This window comes from Helianthus annuus, chromosome 14 (genome assembly GCF_002127325.2).
Source record: "Helianthus annuus cultivar XRQ/B chromosome 14, HanXRQr2.0-SUNRISE, whole genome shotgun sequence".
Lineage (NCBI taxonomy): Eukaryota > Viridiplantae > Streptophyta > Magnoliopsida > Asterales > Asteraceae > Helianthus > Helianthus annuus.
In genome coordinates this window covers 32,810,919-32,826,737 of record NC_035446.2, presented here as the reverse complement: position 1 = coordinate 32,826,737, position 15,819 = coordinate 32,810,919, and positions in this window count along the sequence as shown.

The window sequence follows — 15,819 nt, the reverse complement described above, 5'->3', positions numbered from 1 at the left end:
AGAACGAAAGAACACTTACGAAGGGTCCCCGAAAGCTAATCTTGATCCAGGAGCTCAGGTAAGAAGCAATGACATCAACTTAGAGCTCTTTGATCAGATTTGTGGGTTTTTGCAAGAAGGGGGGGAGTATTTGTAGGATATGCAAGACCGTTAGGATCGTTTCTTGAATATCGTGCCTCGATCTAACCCGTACACTTGTCGCAATGTTGTGGTGGCTTATTTTGCCTCCACCATAGGGATTTGACACGTGGCGTTGCCCTTTGGAGGTTTGAAAGGCTATTGGAAGTGGATTAAAACATTGAATCTGGTCTGGGAGGCTGACGCAGCCCGTGTAAAGGATCACCCTAGGCTTACGCGGGCCGCCTGGGTGTCCTGATCAGAAAACAAGTTTCATAAATGACAGTTTAGGTCCCTGTTGTGGTTTAGGGCCATTTCCGACATGTTTAAGGCCCGCTAAGCCATCTTTAAGGCCCTAAAATTATGCTTAAACATTGAAGACATAAAACATGCTCAAAAATATGCCAGATGTCGGTTCGTTTGGCTGTACGATCGCGATGTTCGCTTAATTACGGCGGAATGCGCATAAGCGCGAAAAACGATCCAAATGACGCAACGAATGGATTTTTCTCATGCCAATCACTAAGGCATAATATTAGGATGCTTACATAAATTTTTGGATGTCCGGATGTATTCAGAACGTAAGTTATGCTCGAAAGTGCAAACTTATGCACTTTTTGACACTTTTAGTCCCTGAATGATCCAAAAGTTTATTTTAGCACACCGAACACCTCAAAGCCTATTTCTAAGCTATGTAAAGGATATTTAAGGTGTGTTTAACTTATGGTCATGTTCCGGAATGTCTGTTACAGTTCAAATTGGCATACTTTCGCAGTTTGTCAAATTTAGTCCCTGTAAGCGAATTAACTTGTTTTTGCCATACCAAAGCCTTCAAAACTTATTTCTAAGTTATGTAAAGGTTATTTAAGGTATGTTGAGTACATGTTGATGTTCCGGAGTATTTTGTCGCATTAAACTGAGTATGTTTACGCACCAGATTGCGTATAATTCTCCAGAAAGCGATGTAGAGTTTAAAATTGAACAAAAGTCAAAACATGAAAAATGTAAAACATAACCAAACAAACATTGGGATCAAATTGCATTGTTTTATTGATAACTGAACTGTTCACAATGATTTCAAGCACAAATGTTACATTTGTTTGGGGAACTGAACAAGAATATGCTTTTCAAACCCTCAAGCGCAAGCTCTGCAATGCTCCCGTTCTCACATTGCCGGACGGAAACGACGATTTCGTTGTCTACTGTGATGCTTCCAACCTTGGTCTTGGCTGTGTTCTCATGCAACGAGACAAGGTTATAGCTTACGCATCTCGTCAGCTCAAAATCCACGAGGAGAACTATACAACCCACGATCTCGAGCTAGGCGCAGTTGTCTTTACATTGAAGATTTGGAGACACTACCTGTATGGTACCAAGTGTACGATCTTCACCGATCACAGGAGTTTACAACACATCTTTAATCAGAAAGAACTTAACATGCGTCAACGCCGATGGGTAGAACTTCTTAACGATTACGACTGTGAGATTCGTTATCACCCAGGCAAGGCAAATGTTGTTGCCGACGCACTCATCAGACGGAGTTATTTGCTCAGTATTCACAATACCCAAGCTCAGCACAATCTCGAAGCTCTCATCCGCGAAGCCCAACATGCATGCTTTAACGAACGCACTTTGAAGAAGGAAAGAATATACCATGATGGAGCTCAGCTTGTAAGCAAGGCAAATGGGATTTTCTATTATCTGGACCGAATTTGGATCCCTAAGCGGACCGATTTGCGAAAGATTATAATGAACGAAGCCCACAAGTCCTGATACTCTATTCATCCCGGTGCCGATAAAATGTACCAGGACCTTCGCTACAAGTACTGGTGGCCGGGTATGAAACGAGATATCGCTCTCTGTGTTGAAGGTTGCCTGACTTGTGCAAGAGTCAAGGCTGAACACCAACGACTTTCTGGCTTACTCGAACAACCTCCAATTCCCAAATGGAAGTGGGAGAGTATAGCATGGATTTCATAACCAAACTTCCACCCACGCCATCAGGTCACGACAGCATTTGGGTTATAGGAGATCATCTGACCAAATCAGCCCACTTTCTGCCAATACGGGAAGACTACAAGGTAGAACGACTAGCCCGAATCTACACCGACGAGATCATTCGTAATCATGGTACGCCTCGTGACATCATCTCAGACCGTGACGCTCGGTTTACTTCACGACTGTGGGAAACGTTTCAAGCGGCCTTCGGTACGTCGCTTAACCTGAGTACTGCATTCCATCCTCAAACTGACGGTCAGACTGAAAGAACGATCCGTACTCTTGAGGACATACTCGATGCGTGTGTCATAGACTTCGGTGGTAGTTGGAAAAAACACCTGCCGCTAGTCGAATTCTCGTACAACAACAGCTATCATGCCAGCATACACATGGCACCATTCGAGGCTTTATACGGAAGAAGATGTCGATCGCATGTTGTATGGCACGAGATCGGTCATTCGCAGTTAACCGGTCCCGAGTTACTACAAGAAACGACTGACAAAATCCTCCAGATTCGCGACAACTTGGCAAAGGCCAGGGATAGACAGAAAAGTTACGCCGATAGAAGACGCAAGGACCTTGAATTTGACGTTGGCGACTACATACTCCTAAAGGTATCACCTTGGAAGGGTGTAGTCAGATTCGGCAAGAAAGGGAAACTAGCGCCTCGATATGTTGGACCTTTTAAGATTCTGGAAAGGATCGGAAAAGTCGCCTACAGACTCGAACTACCGGAGGAACTCAGTAACGTCCACCCGACTTTCCATGTGTCGAACCTCCAAAAATGCCTAGCTGACCATGATTTGATTGTACCTCTCGACGATCTTCAGGTCAACGAAACGCTACACTTCGTGGAAAAGCCTGTCGAAATCATGGATAGCCAAACCAAGCAACTCAGACGCTCACGCATCCCTATCGTGAAAGTCCGATGGGAAGGCAAACGAGGTGCGGAGTTCACTTGGGCACTCGAAAGCGACATGAAGGCCAAGTACCCACAGTTGTTCAAATGAAGATCTGAAGCGTCAAATTGGTAATTCATGGTGTTGTGCAGCTTCGAGCCTAATTTCGGGACGAAATTCCCTAAACAAGGGGAGGCTGTAACACCCCGTGTTTTCGAATGTCAAAGTCAAAGTCAAAGTCAAAGTTCGAGTCAACTTTGACTTTCTTTGACTGTAAATAGTCTATTTTATATTTGCATTATGTGGAGTAAGTGTTGTAATTAGAAAGAATCGAAGTAATCGAATGTTTGATCGACGCGAACTGATTTACGACTGTGAATAGTAGGAAGTAACAATGCGATAAAGTTAACTAATCAGTAATCAAACCGATCTAGCTATCATCGAACCCGAATCTCGAATTACGCGAACTTTGGTTGTTGTTATACGTGTGTGTGTGCCTTATGTGTTACCTGTGCATGTTGACTTTATGTTTGTGTTTTATGTGGTGATCAACCAAAACTCGAATCGAAACTCGAAACTCAAATCGAATGCAATAGAAAAATCGAACTACGACAAATGGTAACATTAGGATAGGGTGAATTATAGATGATTGTATGTTAGATATAGTAGTTGGGACTGAAAGTAATTTGAATAGGAAACTCTATCGTACTCGTAACGTCTTCGATCGAAACCGAAATATCGAAAATCATCGCACCGAACACTCGAACAGACTGTTCGATCGGGCAGGCTGTCCGATCGGGATGCCAGCCGATCGGCCAGCCCTTTCTTCTTTTGGAGTCTATAAATAGGGCTGTCATTGTCACTCTTTACCACTTTTGGAAAGCTCTGACCGACCAGCCCGTGCTCCTCTTCTTTTCTCAGATTTCTTCCGATTCCGGTAAGTTAACATCCTAAATCTTGTACTTTCTTGATCAAAACATGCTCCTACACCTTTCTATCTTTCAATTTTTGATTTCTAACCATGAAATCACCAAGATCTAGACATTCTTGGGTGATTTCATCATGGTGTTCTTCAAGAACACTATGTTTTTTTCTTCAATCCACCATGAATAGCTCGGATCTAACCGATTTCCACATAAACAAGCTAAGATCTACCGAAGATCTAAACACTCACATGATGTGAAGGATTGAAAGAAGGAATTCCAACTTTCTTTCAACTCTTTTACGCTCAATGCCTTCAAACCGGTAGAAACGGAGCTTGAGTCAACTCACCAAATATTCTAGTGGATGAGTGGTTCAAGATTCGGATTCTATTGTAGGACCGGTTTTTACGCCGTTCGATTGCGTAACGAACGTTTCACGTGCGGAATCCGTGAACGTGCGTGACCGAACACACAAATATCGTACTACTAACGTGATTCCATTGAGAAATACGACTTGAACGGTACAAGAATCACGATTACACCACTTTCTCTCTCTAGACTTTCTGTCTCTAGAAGTCTTTCTCCAAGTCTTCTACTAAATCCCTTCCAAAAGTCTAACTAAAATCATGACATAACCTCCTATTTATATGGTCAAGGCAACTTAATGAAAGTTCTCATTAATTACAAGTTTGCCACCTTGCCATTTCTAACTAAATATGACATTATGCGCTTGATTTCTTCCGGCTTCTCACTACGACTCGGATTGACGAAGGCGATAGACAATAAATGCATCAACAATCTCCCCCTTGGATATTGATGTAGTCAATCCGTAGTGAAACTCATAGCGGCTTGTCTTTCTCTCTCTCTAAACTCGAACAAAGATGTAGTCGACAGACAACTGCACTAACAAACTCCCCCTTGGATGTTGACGGAATCTTTAGTGAGAGTCTTCAAATACTCTTGCTCGAACAGAATCCCGGTGGATCTCTATTTTCTTCAGGCTCCCCCTTTCGTCAAGCTTCCGTGCTTTTGGGATCGACGCCTGGCTTTGCGTATCAACAAATCAGAAACCTGCATATCTCAAACACACAATTATAACAAACAATATTGTGATTCAACTAAATGAATCAACTAAACATTTGATAACCATTTTCATTTAAAAATTTTCAAAATTTGAAACATTCCAATTTCTAATTCAAATTAATGAATTATCTTAAACATTTCAAACCATTAACCAACCTGTCTGTTCATCATGTTTAGCCTTTGAGATTTTGAATGTCAGCTCTCCAACATCAGTTGTCGAAAATCTTTTTGGATTTTTCAAAATAAGAAACATAAATGCAAAGACAGAAATTAAATGTAGAAATGAAATATGTACAAACATATTTTTGTGAGTTTGTGCAAGAGGATCATATCAGTTTTTGAGACACATCACACGCACCGTTAAGCTATTAGACATGTTAAGTTCTAAACGATTAACGTAGATTGACGATATAGTTGTCCTCTTAAATTTTCATACAATTTTCAATCTATTCAGGATACTATTTAAGTGTTTTATGAACTTAGTTCAATTCATGTGTCCCACCCCTTGGATATACTCCCGTATCCAGAATCCCAATATTCAGTCTTACAGGCAAGAATACTACAATGATATCTGTACATAAATTAGGGGTTAAATGCGAGAACTGAGGGATCTCAGGTCAGAACCTCCGTTCAGCACAGAGATATCAGCTTCGACTTAGCAGTGTGTCCCCTTTAGAGGATCTTTTCAGCTACAACAGATGATTATCAATTTTATTGTCTAATCAGCTGAGGGCTTTATGCTATGTTTCAAGCATTTTGCGGAAAGTATTAGCCAAGGACTAGGTCAGAACTACCGTTCAGCAGAAATCCCGGAATAATACCCCAGACATCATAGAGTATAAACACCTAGTATATCAGAATACGAGACCTTTCAAACGAGATTTCAGGGGTTACCTATATATCCAAGTAGTGTTCCCCACGAATTTCACAAGTTTGAAATTTTAGGTTTGTATCCCGAATAAATCTACTAAATGTACAAAAACCTATCGTCACATCATCAGTGAGACCGTTTATTACATTTGACATTACATTTCTTTAGCGTGCTGTGATAGTCCACTGATTTACAATCATTTCCTCTTTTTCACAACAAAACTCATTTTTAAATTTTTAATGTTTTTTGACATTTTCAAATTTTCTAATTTTTTTAAAATTTTACTCCCCCTAAAATCAAAATATGTTTCAATTTTTATTTTCTGGGAAAATTTGAAACAAACTGTACAAACATGACAACACGATGAGAATCACTTCAATTCTCCATCCACTTGGCATAAACAATCAGAACTCCCCCTCACAACAAACTATTTTCCCATTATGATTTCAAAACACTTAAGTTTGTTTTAATCAAAATGGTTTTTCCGGAAAATTAGTTTTGTGTGTTGTTTCATAAACACGGAGTTCATCACCTTGTTTTTTCAAATTACCACTAGTAGGAAAGATGAATCAAGTACAACTTAGTGTCCCTGATTTATCTTTTGAAAGGCGAAAAATCACCAGAGTGAAATTTCTCAAGAAATGTGCCGATTCATGTTCCACGCTTACCAACCTGGGAACTCCGGCAAGTCAGGATTTTAAGCAACGAATGTAGGCACCCAAGCCTGACCAGCCTTGGGTGTATTTGAGTTATTTTCACTCAGGGTTTGAACATTCCTTTTTGTTTCATAAAATTCTTTAACCCCTTTAACCTTTCCCTCAACCATCTTTCCAAAAATATTTTTCACTTTTCCATTAAAAGCCTTTTCGACATCAAATTCTTTCTTTTCAGAATAGAATTGATTCGAAATTTTCACTTTACCATCGTTTTGTTTAAAATTTTCAGTTCGCAATGGTGGAAAGTTTGTGTCATCCATTGGCGGAACTGAATTTTCACTTTTGAGCTCAACTTGTGGCTCCTCTGATTTTGACGAATCAGAATCATCGCGTGAAGGTGGCTTGTCTGACTTTGACCTGTCAGATTCATCGCCGACCATTTTCTTCTTCTTCCCTTCTTCTTTTGTCCTCAAATTTGTATCCGATGAAAATCGATTCTTCTTTGATCTGCGGTGGATTCGATTTAACGTGCGGAATCCGTTAAATCGAACCGTAATCGTGCGCGAAGACGTAATTAAACAACGTTTATTACGAAACGACGACAACCGGACAGAGTTTCGACTCGATCTACACACTACACACTCGAAATCTGATCAACGTGACGTAATTGGAGTGTTCTTGACGTAGATGATGAAGATCTGATCAGCTTGTGTTTGATGGTTATGAACGGTTGTGAAGTTGTTCTCTGATTGCTCGTCTTCTGCACTCTAATCTTCTTTCTCAGTTTGTCTTTTTGCCCTTGAGAAAGCTTCACTTTCTTTTCTTGAACTTTAGGTTCTTGGACCTTCTGTTCTTTGACTTTCTGTTCTGAAATTTTCAGTTTCTTGGGCTTGACAGTGACTGGTTTCTTTGCCAATTTCTGAGAATTAACCCTCAATCTGTCATTTGATCTCCTTGGGCAATCTCTTGCAATGTGACCTTTGATTTGACAATTATAGCATCTTCTTGTCTCAAATCTTTGTCTCTGGCAGTTAACAGCAATGTGTCCTTGATAACCACATTTGTAGCACACTCTGTTATCGTACCAATCACCATTTTCATACCAAACGCTCAGATCAAAGCACTGTTTGGCTTGGTGATACTCTTTCCTCTTCTTGATTGTTGGATTTGACTTTTGAGCACTGTGGTCAAACCTACACCACTTATTACCAACAATTTTTGAGTTTTCGTTTTTCAATTTTTGTGATTTTTGATTGCGATTGGATGATTGATCTGATGAGCTTTTATTTTTGTTTTGAACATTTTTCAACTTTTTAACAATTTGTTTTTGTTCAATTGTAGGACCGGTTTTTACGCCGTTCGATTGCGTAACGAATGTTTCACGTGCGGAATCCGTGAACGTGCGTGACCGAACACACAATATCGTACTACTAACGTGATTCCATTGAGAAATACGACTTGAACGGTACAAGAATCACGATTACACCACTTTCTCTCTTTAGACTTTCTCTCTCTAGAAGTCTTCCAAGTCTCTTCTTCTAACTCTCTCAAAAATCTTTTCTAAAGTCTTACTAAAATCATGACATAACCCTCTATTTATAGGTCAAGGCAACTTAATGAAAGTTCTCATTAATTACAAGTTTGCCACCTTGGATTTCTAACTAAATATGACATTATGCGCTTGATTTCTTCCGGCTTTTCACTACGACTTGAATTGACGAAGGCGATAGACAATAAATGCATCAACAATCTCCCCCTTGGATATTGCCGTAGTCAATCCGTAGTGAAACTCGTAGCGGCTTGTCTTTCTCTCTCTCTAAGACTCGAACAAAGATGTAGTCGATAGACAACTGCACTAACATCTATTTATGAGGTTCACCGAGTTCGGGTTAAACATTAAGTTACCGTTCCGAACCGTTCACTGGCCGGATTTGGGTGATTCCTGTCCGAACAGGTGAAACAAGTAAGAATGGAAGTTCCATGGTTCAGCTCGTTGTCAAACTACCTCGATATAACGTCAAATAACCAGAACAGCCAAGTGTTAGACGAACAGGCCGAGCAGGTCAGGATGCTGACCGAACGGTTAGGCTGTTCGAACGAACAGCCCAACCGATCGGACATGCCAGCCGATTGACCGGGCCAGCCGATCGACTAGCATATGGCCCCACAACTTAACAATTTTATGAAATATGGTATTGAACGAGGTACTGTTCGATCGAACAGCTGTTCGTCAACATTACTCCTCGGATCATGAGATACTATGCTTCAACACTTAGTCGATTTTCAATTCGTTTGTTATATAAGGAATGCCACCCGATCGAGCATGCTATTCGATCGAGTAGGTTGCTCAGTCGAGTGACATCCTGATGAGGACTATTACTGAAGTTCCTAACCGATTGGTTATGCCGACCGATCGAACGGATCGTTAGATCGACCGACCTGTAAGGTAAGAACACTCCAGTGTTCTCAAATACTACAACGAAAACTTCAAAAGTTCAAATCCTCACACACAAACACATCTTACTCAAGGGAAGAAACAATCCACTCAAATAGTCCAGCCGATCGAACCTACCGGCCGATCGAACGGACTGTCCGAACGGATTGTCCAGCCGAACGAACAACCCACTCGATCGAACCAACTGTTCGATCGACCAGGTTGTTCAACCCACTTACACTTGTTTCCATTTTACGTGTTATTCATCGCTATGCTATCGAACTGTTCAGGCTAACTCTACTCTCAAGCACTCCCTTCAATCCATCAATCAATTGCTATGAGTATACTCGATCCCTTTTTGCTTTTAGCAATTTTGGGTGTTACATACGTTACTTATCAAAACCACTATCGAACACACTACTCAATCGTTTGAACGCTAACCGAATTGCATGTATTACGTGACTAAATGAATGCTTGTTGATTGTGTTTACACGTGGAATACTGTCTACCTGCCTTAACGACGTAGTACTATAGTTTGGACTCAGCACCCGTTCACACGAGGGTTGTTAAGGACAATTACTTGCATAGATTATGGTGGTAATCATGTATTGCGAACTGTCTCGGACAGTCAACCCGCAGTCACTGGTATCGATAGGTCCATATCGATATTTAACATGCTTCGTTTTCCTCTGGTACGTGCTGGTTATGCGTAAACTATTTCGAACTCTATATGCTATTATTAAACTTGTATGCTCACCTTTACATTAATGTATTGACTTTATTTTAACGTATGTGGCAGGCAATTAGGATGCTTATCTGCTAGGAAGGCGAGCTAGGAATAAGCGTCTAGAGCATAGTTGTCTGTAGATCTTGCAGATCGAGTCTCTAGAAGCATTGAACAATATTTCTATTTTATTTAAAATCTGAGTTGTCGGAACAGAATATTTGACTAGATGCTTGTCTATAATAACTCGTTTTATTGTTTGGGATACGGTATGGGACGTATCATTTAAACTGAATAGTAATGAAGGTTGTTATGGAAACTTCTGGACAATCTGTTTCGCTCAGTGCCATGCCCCGATGATTCCGCCATCGGTTGGGGTGTGACAACAACAATTACTGAAGCTATAGACCTGAGCGTGTCTCTGACTAAAGAAGCCATCAGGCTAAAGAAGTTTTCAATTTCTGATCCGAAGAAGAAAGAAACTCATGTGGATCCTCGGGAGAAAACAAGAGGAAGTTCTCCAATTTTAAAAAGGGTACCAGCAGCACCAGCAAGAAAAAGGAGGTGAACCCACCAGTTGAAGCTAAAACTGGTGCTGAAGTATAAGGGAAGGATACACGGGCGCTCTGCCCAAATGTGAGATATGTCAGTATCATCACCCCGGTCAGTGCAAGTTAAGTAAGTGTGAGTCTTGTGGGAAGACTAGCCACTCAAAAGAAACATGCTGGGCTGGTACTGGTGCTAGTCGTGGTGGTCAACGGGGTTGTGGAAATGGTAATGAGAACCGCCAACAAGGAGGAAATGGTGGGAATGGTAATCATGGGAATGCTGGGAATCAAGCTGGTAACCGGGGAGCAAACAATAATCGAGGCAGTAATGGGAATGGTAATGGTCGAGGACCGAGTTGTTTTAACTGTGGAGACGTGGGGCAGTTCAAGCGAGAGTGCCCGAAACTTAACCAAGCGCAAGGAAGAGTTTTCAATATCGGTGCGAGGGAAGCACGCCAGGATCCAAATGTCGTTACTAGTACATTCCCTATTAATCAACGCTTTGCATCTGCACTATTTGACACTGGTGCCGACTATAGTTTTATATCGCTAGAATTTAAGAAAATGCTCGGGTTACCTGCTAGTAAATTAGACATTCCGTACTCAATTGAACTAGCTAATGGAAAGCTAATTGAAACGAATGAAGTTATCAGAGGTTGCGTAATAGAGCTGGGAGAACACGAGTTTACACTGGATCTACTGCCAGTCGAGTTGGGAAGCTTCGACGTGGTAGTGGGGATGGATTGGTTGTCCAGCAACCGGGCCGAAATTGTATGCCACTAGAAGACCATTCGCATCCCAATGGCAGATGGAGAAACGATTGTGGTTCACGGAGAGAAGCGCGATACGCCCTTAAGGATCATTAGTTGCTTGAAGGCTCGAAAATGTTTGAAGAAGGGATGTGTTGCCTTCTTGGCACACATCGTTGATAAAGAAGCCGCTGAGCTGAAACTAGAAGACATTCCAGTCGTGAAGGTATATCCTGAAGTCTTTCCAGAAGACTTGCCAGGATTGCCGCCGCAAAGGCAAGTCGAGTTTCATATTGACTTAGTTCCAGGCGCCGCGCCTGTAGCTAAGGCCCCTTATCGACTTGCACCTTCAGAAATGCAGGAGTTTTCAACACAACTCTAGGAGCTGTTAGATAAGGGATTTATCAGACCAAGCTTCTCGCCTTGGGGAGCTCCATTTTTGTTCGTTAAAAAGAAGGATGGTAGTTTTCGCATGTGTATCGACTACCGGGAGCTGAATAAGTTGACAATCAAGAACAGATATCCTTTGCCAAGGATCGATGACCTGTTCGATCAGTTACAAGGTTCAAGTTTCTACTCAAAGATCGACCTACGATCAGGTTACCACCAGTTAAGGATACAAGAGGAAAGTATTCCCAAGACTGCTTTTAGGAATCGCTATGGACATTACGAGTTCCTGGTTATGTCGTTTGGTCTGACAAACACTCCAGCTGTATTCATGGATTTGATGAACAGAGTTTGTAAGTCGTACCTCAATAAGTTTGTGATTGTGTTCATTGATGACATTTTGATCTACTCAAAGACGAAAGAAGAGCATGAACAACATCTAAGGGCTATTTTAGAGCTGCTTAAGAAAGAGAAGTTGTACGCGAAGTTCTCGAAGTGTGAGTTCTGGTTACGCGAAGTCCAGTTTCTTGGTCATGTAGTTAATGGAAATGGAATTCATGTGGATCCCATAAAGTTCAAGGCGATCAAGAACTGGGAGACTCCGAAGACGCCAACCGAGATTCGACAGTTCCTAGGTTTGGCAGGATATTACCGCAGATTCATTGAAGATTTCTCAAAAATCGCTCAACCGTTGACCTCCCTTACGCAAAATGACAAGAAGTTTGATTGGGGAGACAAGCAAGAAGAAGCATTTCAGTTGTTAAAAAACAAGCTTTGTGACGCACCAATTTTATCTCTACCCGAAGGCACGGACGACTTCGTGGTATATTGCGACGCCTCACGTCAAGGTTTAGGCTGTGTGCTAATGCAGCGCCAAAAGGTTATAGCATATGCTTCTCGCCAGTTGAAGGTCCACGAGAAAAATTACACCATGCATGATTTGGAATTGGGCGCGATAGTGTTTGCTTTGAAGATCTGGCAACATTACTTGTATGGCACGCGATGCACGATCTACACTGATCACAAGAGCCTACAACACATTTTTTATCAAAAAGAGCTTAACATGAGACAAAGACGCTGGGTTGAACTGTTGAACGACTATGATTGTGAGATCAAGTACCACCCAGGGAAGGCGAATGTGGTCGCCGATGCCCTGAGTCGGAAGGAAAGGATTAAGCCCATAAGGGTTAGGGCTTTGGAAATGATCATTCAGATGGACCTCTCATTGCGAATTCGTGCCACGTAGAGAGAAGCTCTTAAGGAAAGGAATATTGAGAAAGAATATCTCTGTGGGATGGAGAAGCAGTTGGTACCAAACGGGGAAGGAACGCTATGCTTCATGAAACGAATTTAGGTTCCCTTGTTTGGTGGTTTGAGAAACGTTATTTTTTATGAAGCTCACAAATCTCGGTACTCGATCCATCCGGGATCTGATAAGATGTACCAAGATCTAAAGGATTTTTATTGGTGGCCGAGGATGAAAGGCGACGTTGCGATATATGCTGGCAAATGTTTAACTTGCGCCAAGGTAAAGGTTGAATACCAGAAGCCTTCAGGTCTCTTGCAACAACCTGAAATACCCCAATGGAAATGGGAACAGATTTCGATGGATTTCATAATGAAATTGCCAAGGACGCCCAAGGGTCACGATACGATTTGGGTAATAGTGGACCGTTTAACGAAATCTGCACACTTTTTTGCCAATCAAGGAAAAAGACAACACGAGTAAACTTGCTGAGATATACCTGAGAGAGATTGTCGCACGACATGGAGTGCCTCTCTCAATTATCTCTGATAGAGATGGAAGATTCGTGTCAAGGATTTGGCAATCCTTTCAAGAAGCTTTTGTTTCTCAGTTGAATCTGAGTACTGCTTTTCATCCGCAGACAGACAGACAGAGTGAACGAACGATTCAAACGTTAGAAGACATGTTGTGAGCTTGCGTAATGGATTTTGGTGGAAGTTGGGACACTCACCTACCATTGGTTGAATTTTCATACAATAACAGTTACCATGCAAGCATCCAAGCCGCACCGTTCGAAGCTCTCTATGGGCGTAAGTGTCGATCACCCTTATGCTGGGCAGACGCGTGTGATAGTGTTGGTGCACTACATCTGTTGATTTCGTCTTAGATCGAGTCTTTCATTGTAATGTATAGATTAGGGCGCGTTTTACGAGAAAACTGGAGAGTTTATGTGTTTTAGAGAGGAGGTCCGCTTATACGGACATAGGAGATCCACTTTTGTGTCAGGTCCGCTTTTACGGACATAGTAGGTCCGCTTTTATGGCAGGTCCGCTTATACGGACATGTCCGTATAAGGGGACCTACTCACCTATATATACCACAAAAGAGGACCTCATTTGTAACTTTCCAGATTCCATACCGAGGTGCTGCCGGTATGAGAACTGAATGTAAACGTTGTCAAATTAATCAGAAAAAAGATTTAAGAAGATATCTAGCTGTTTCTACGTCAGGTACTTGTTTTCCGCACATGTATCTGATCAAACTCCTCTGATTGACTCGTTTGGGTCAGAATCCGATCCTACAATTGGTATCAGAGCTTCAGGAGGAGGAGTTCTACATAGATTTGCTGGATTTCATCACGTATTCTTACTTCTACACCTTCTTTCTTCGTCAGACCGAGATTTTACGGTCAAAATTCGCTCAAAATTTCATAGATTGTGCGTAACAGTGTATAGTCAAATCCCTGAAAGTTTGAAGCTGAAATTCAAAGTAAAAACGGGTCAAAACGTGTTCCGAAGTAGGTCCGCTTTTACGGTATCACATAGATTCGCTCCAAATTTCAGTTTTTGGTTCGCTTTTAGGACACTTTTCTGGCAGGTCTGCTCCAAATTAACATGTTTGGTTCGCTTTTTCGAACAAATTGTGGTCCGCTTATAGTGTTTGACAGGTTCGCTCATTGGTCAGTTTTTGTGGTCCGCTCCTAAGACTCAGTGGTTGGTTCGCTTATTTGACACTGGTGAGGTCCACTTATAGGATATCAATAGATTGTATCGCTCATAAATACATCCAGTAAGGTTCGCTTTTTGAGTCATCGTCATCACTGTGATTTCAGTGAATCAAATCTGACAGAACTTATGCGATATTGATTTAATTGTCAAGAGTTATGGTCAGCCATTAATTGCATGACATCAGTTTGCATATGATGATTGGTTTGAGGTTTAATATAGTGTCAGATTTATTAAAGGTCCAACCATAAGTGCCGCCCACTACTTATTATTGGCCCAATCTTCTTTGTCTGTCACATTTGAAAATATTAATTGCATATTAAATCAAGTTCATAGGTATTGTTGTCAGCTACATAATCGGTCCATTAAAGTGTTGTCACATACTGAATGATAAACAACCCATGTGACTAAATAAAAAGGTTTTCGGCCATTGTTGATAAGAGCGGTGCAAGAAAAGCGATACAACTAGAATTTTGAGGTCCAATCACAAGCACACGTATACTTGCCGTAGAATCACGTGCATGAACTCAGGTTATTAGAATTTTGTATTACGTATACTTGCACGTGTGGGTCAGGTGAGTTCAATCACAGTCTCACTTTAATTTTGTAAAAGTGATCAAGTTTTGAGGCTCAATAAGGTCCAATCACTTTCTGTTAACAGTTTAGAGATTTAAAAATAAAATGGATACAAGTGTTGCATATCGGCCCATGTGATTGGTTGGGTTAAGCGGCCCATGTGATTGGTTGGGTTAAGTGGTCCAATCAGCAAGTTATATAAAAGGCCATGTGATTGCCGCCCATTTAATAAAAGTCCATGTATATTGTCGGCTATTAATGGTTCAATGAGCATGAAATTGTTTTAATCAAGTTGACTGATATGTGTATAAAAGGTCCAATGAGCATGAAATTGTGATGGGATTTGTCAGATAGAGTTGATTAAAAATTGTTTTGGGTTTTGTTGGGCAGGTTGCTTGGGTTAGTTTGTGTTGTGTTTTTTAGCTCAGTTGGCACAAAATTCAAGACATATCAATTGGAAGTCGGGCAAGGTCGTTTGAAAGTCTATCAGTTCGTTCGTAGTAAATCTGGTCGTTTGAGTTTAATCCGTTAGTTCGCGTGTTTTGACAAGTTAAATCTCAGTTCGCATCAATTTCAGTTTGTACAGTTTGTCAACATTCGGTCCGCACAGAATATTCACCGGTTCGAGTAACATTTCGTTTCTGTTAATTGATAAGTTTTAAACTGATCGTGTTTTGTTTGTTTGTGTTACGTCAGGTGAATTCGAGATCGTCAGGTGATATAGGTGTGAAACATGGATACCGAGTTTTACAACGTGTTTGCAACATCATCGTCACCAGCTGCGATTGCTCAAGCCATGAATCTAGAAAACGAGACGGGAACCACCCAGAAACCCCCGAAATTGATGAGTATCGAAGAATACTACGGGTGGAAGGATAGATTTG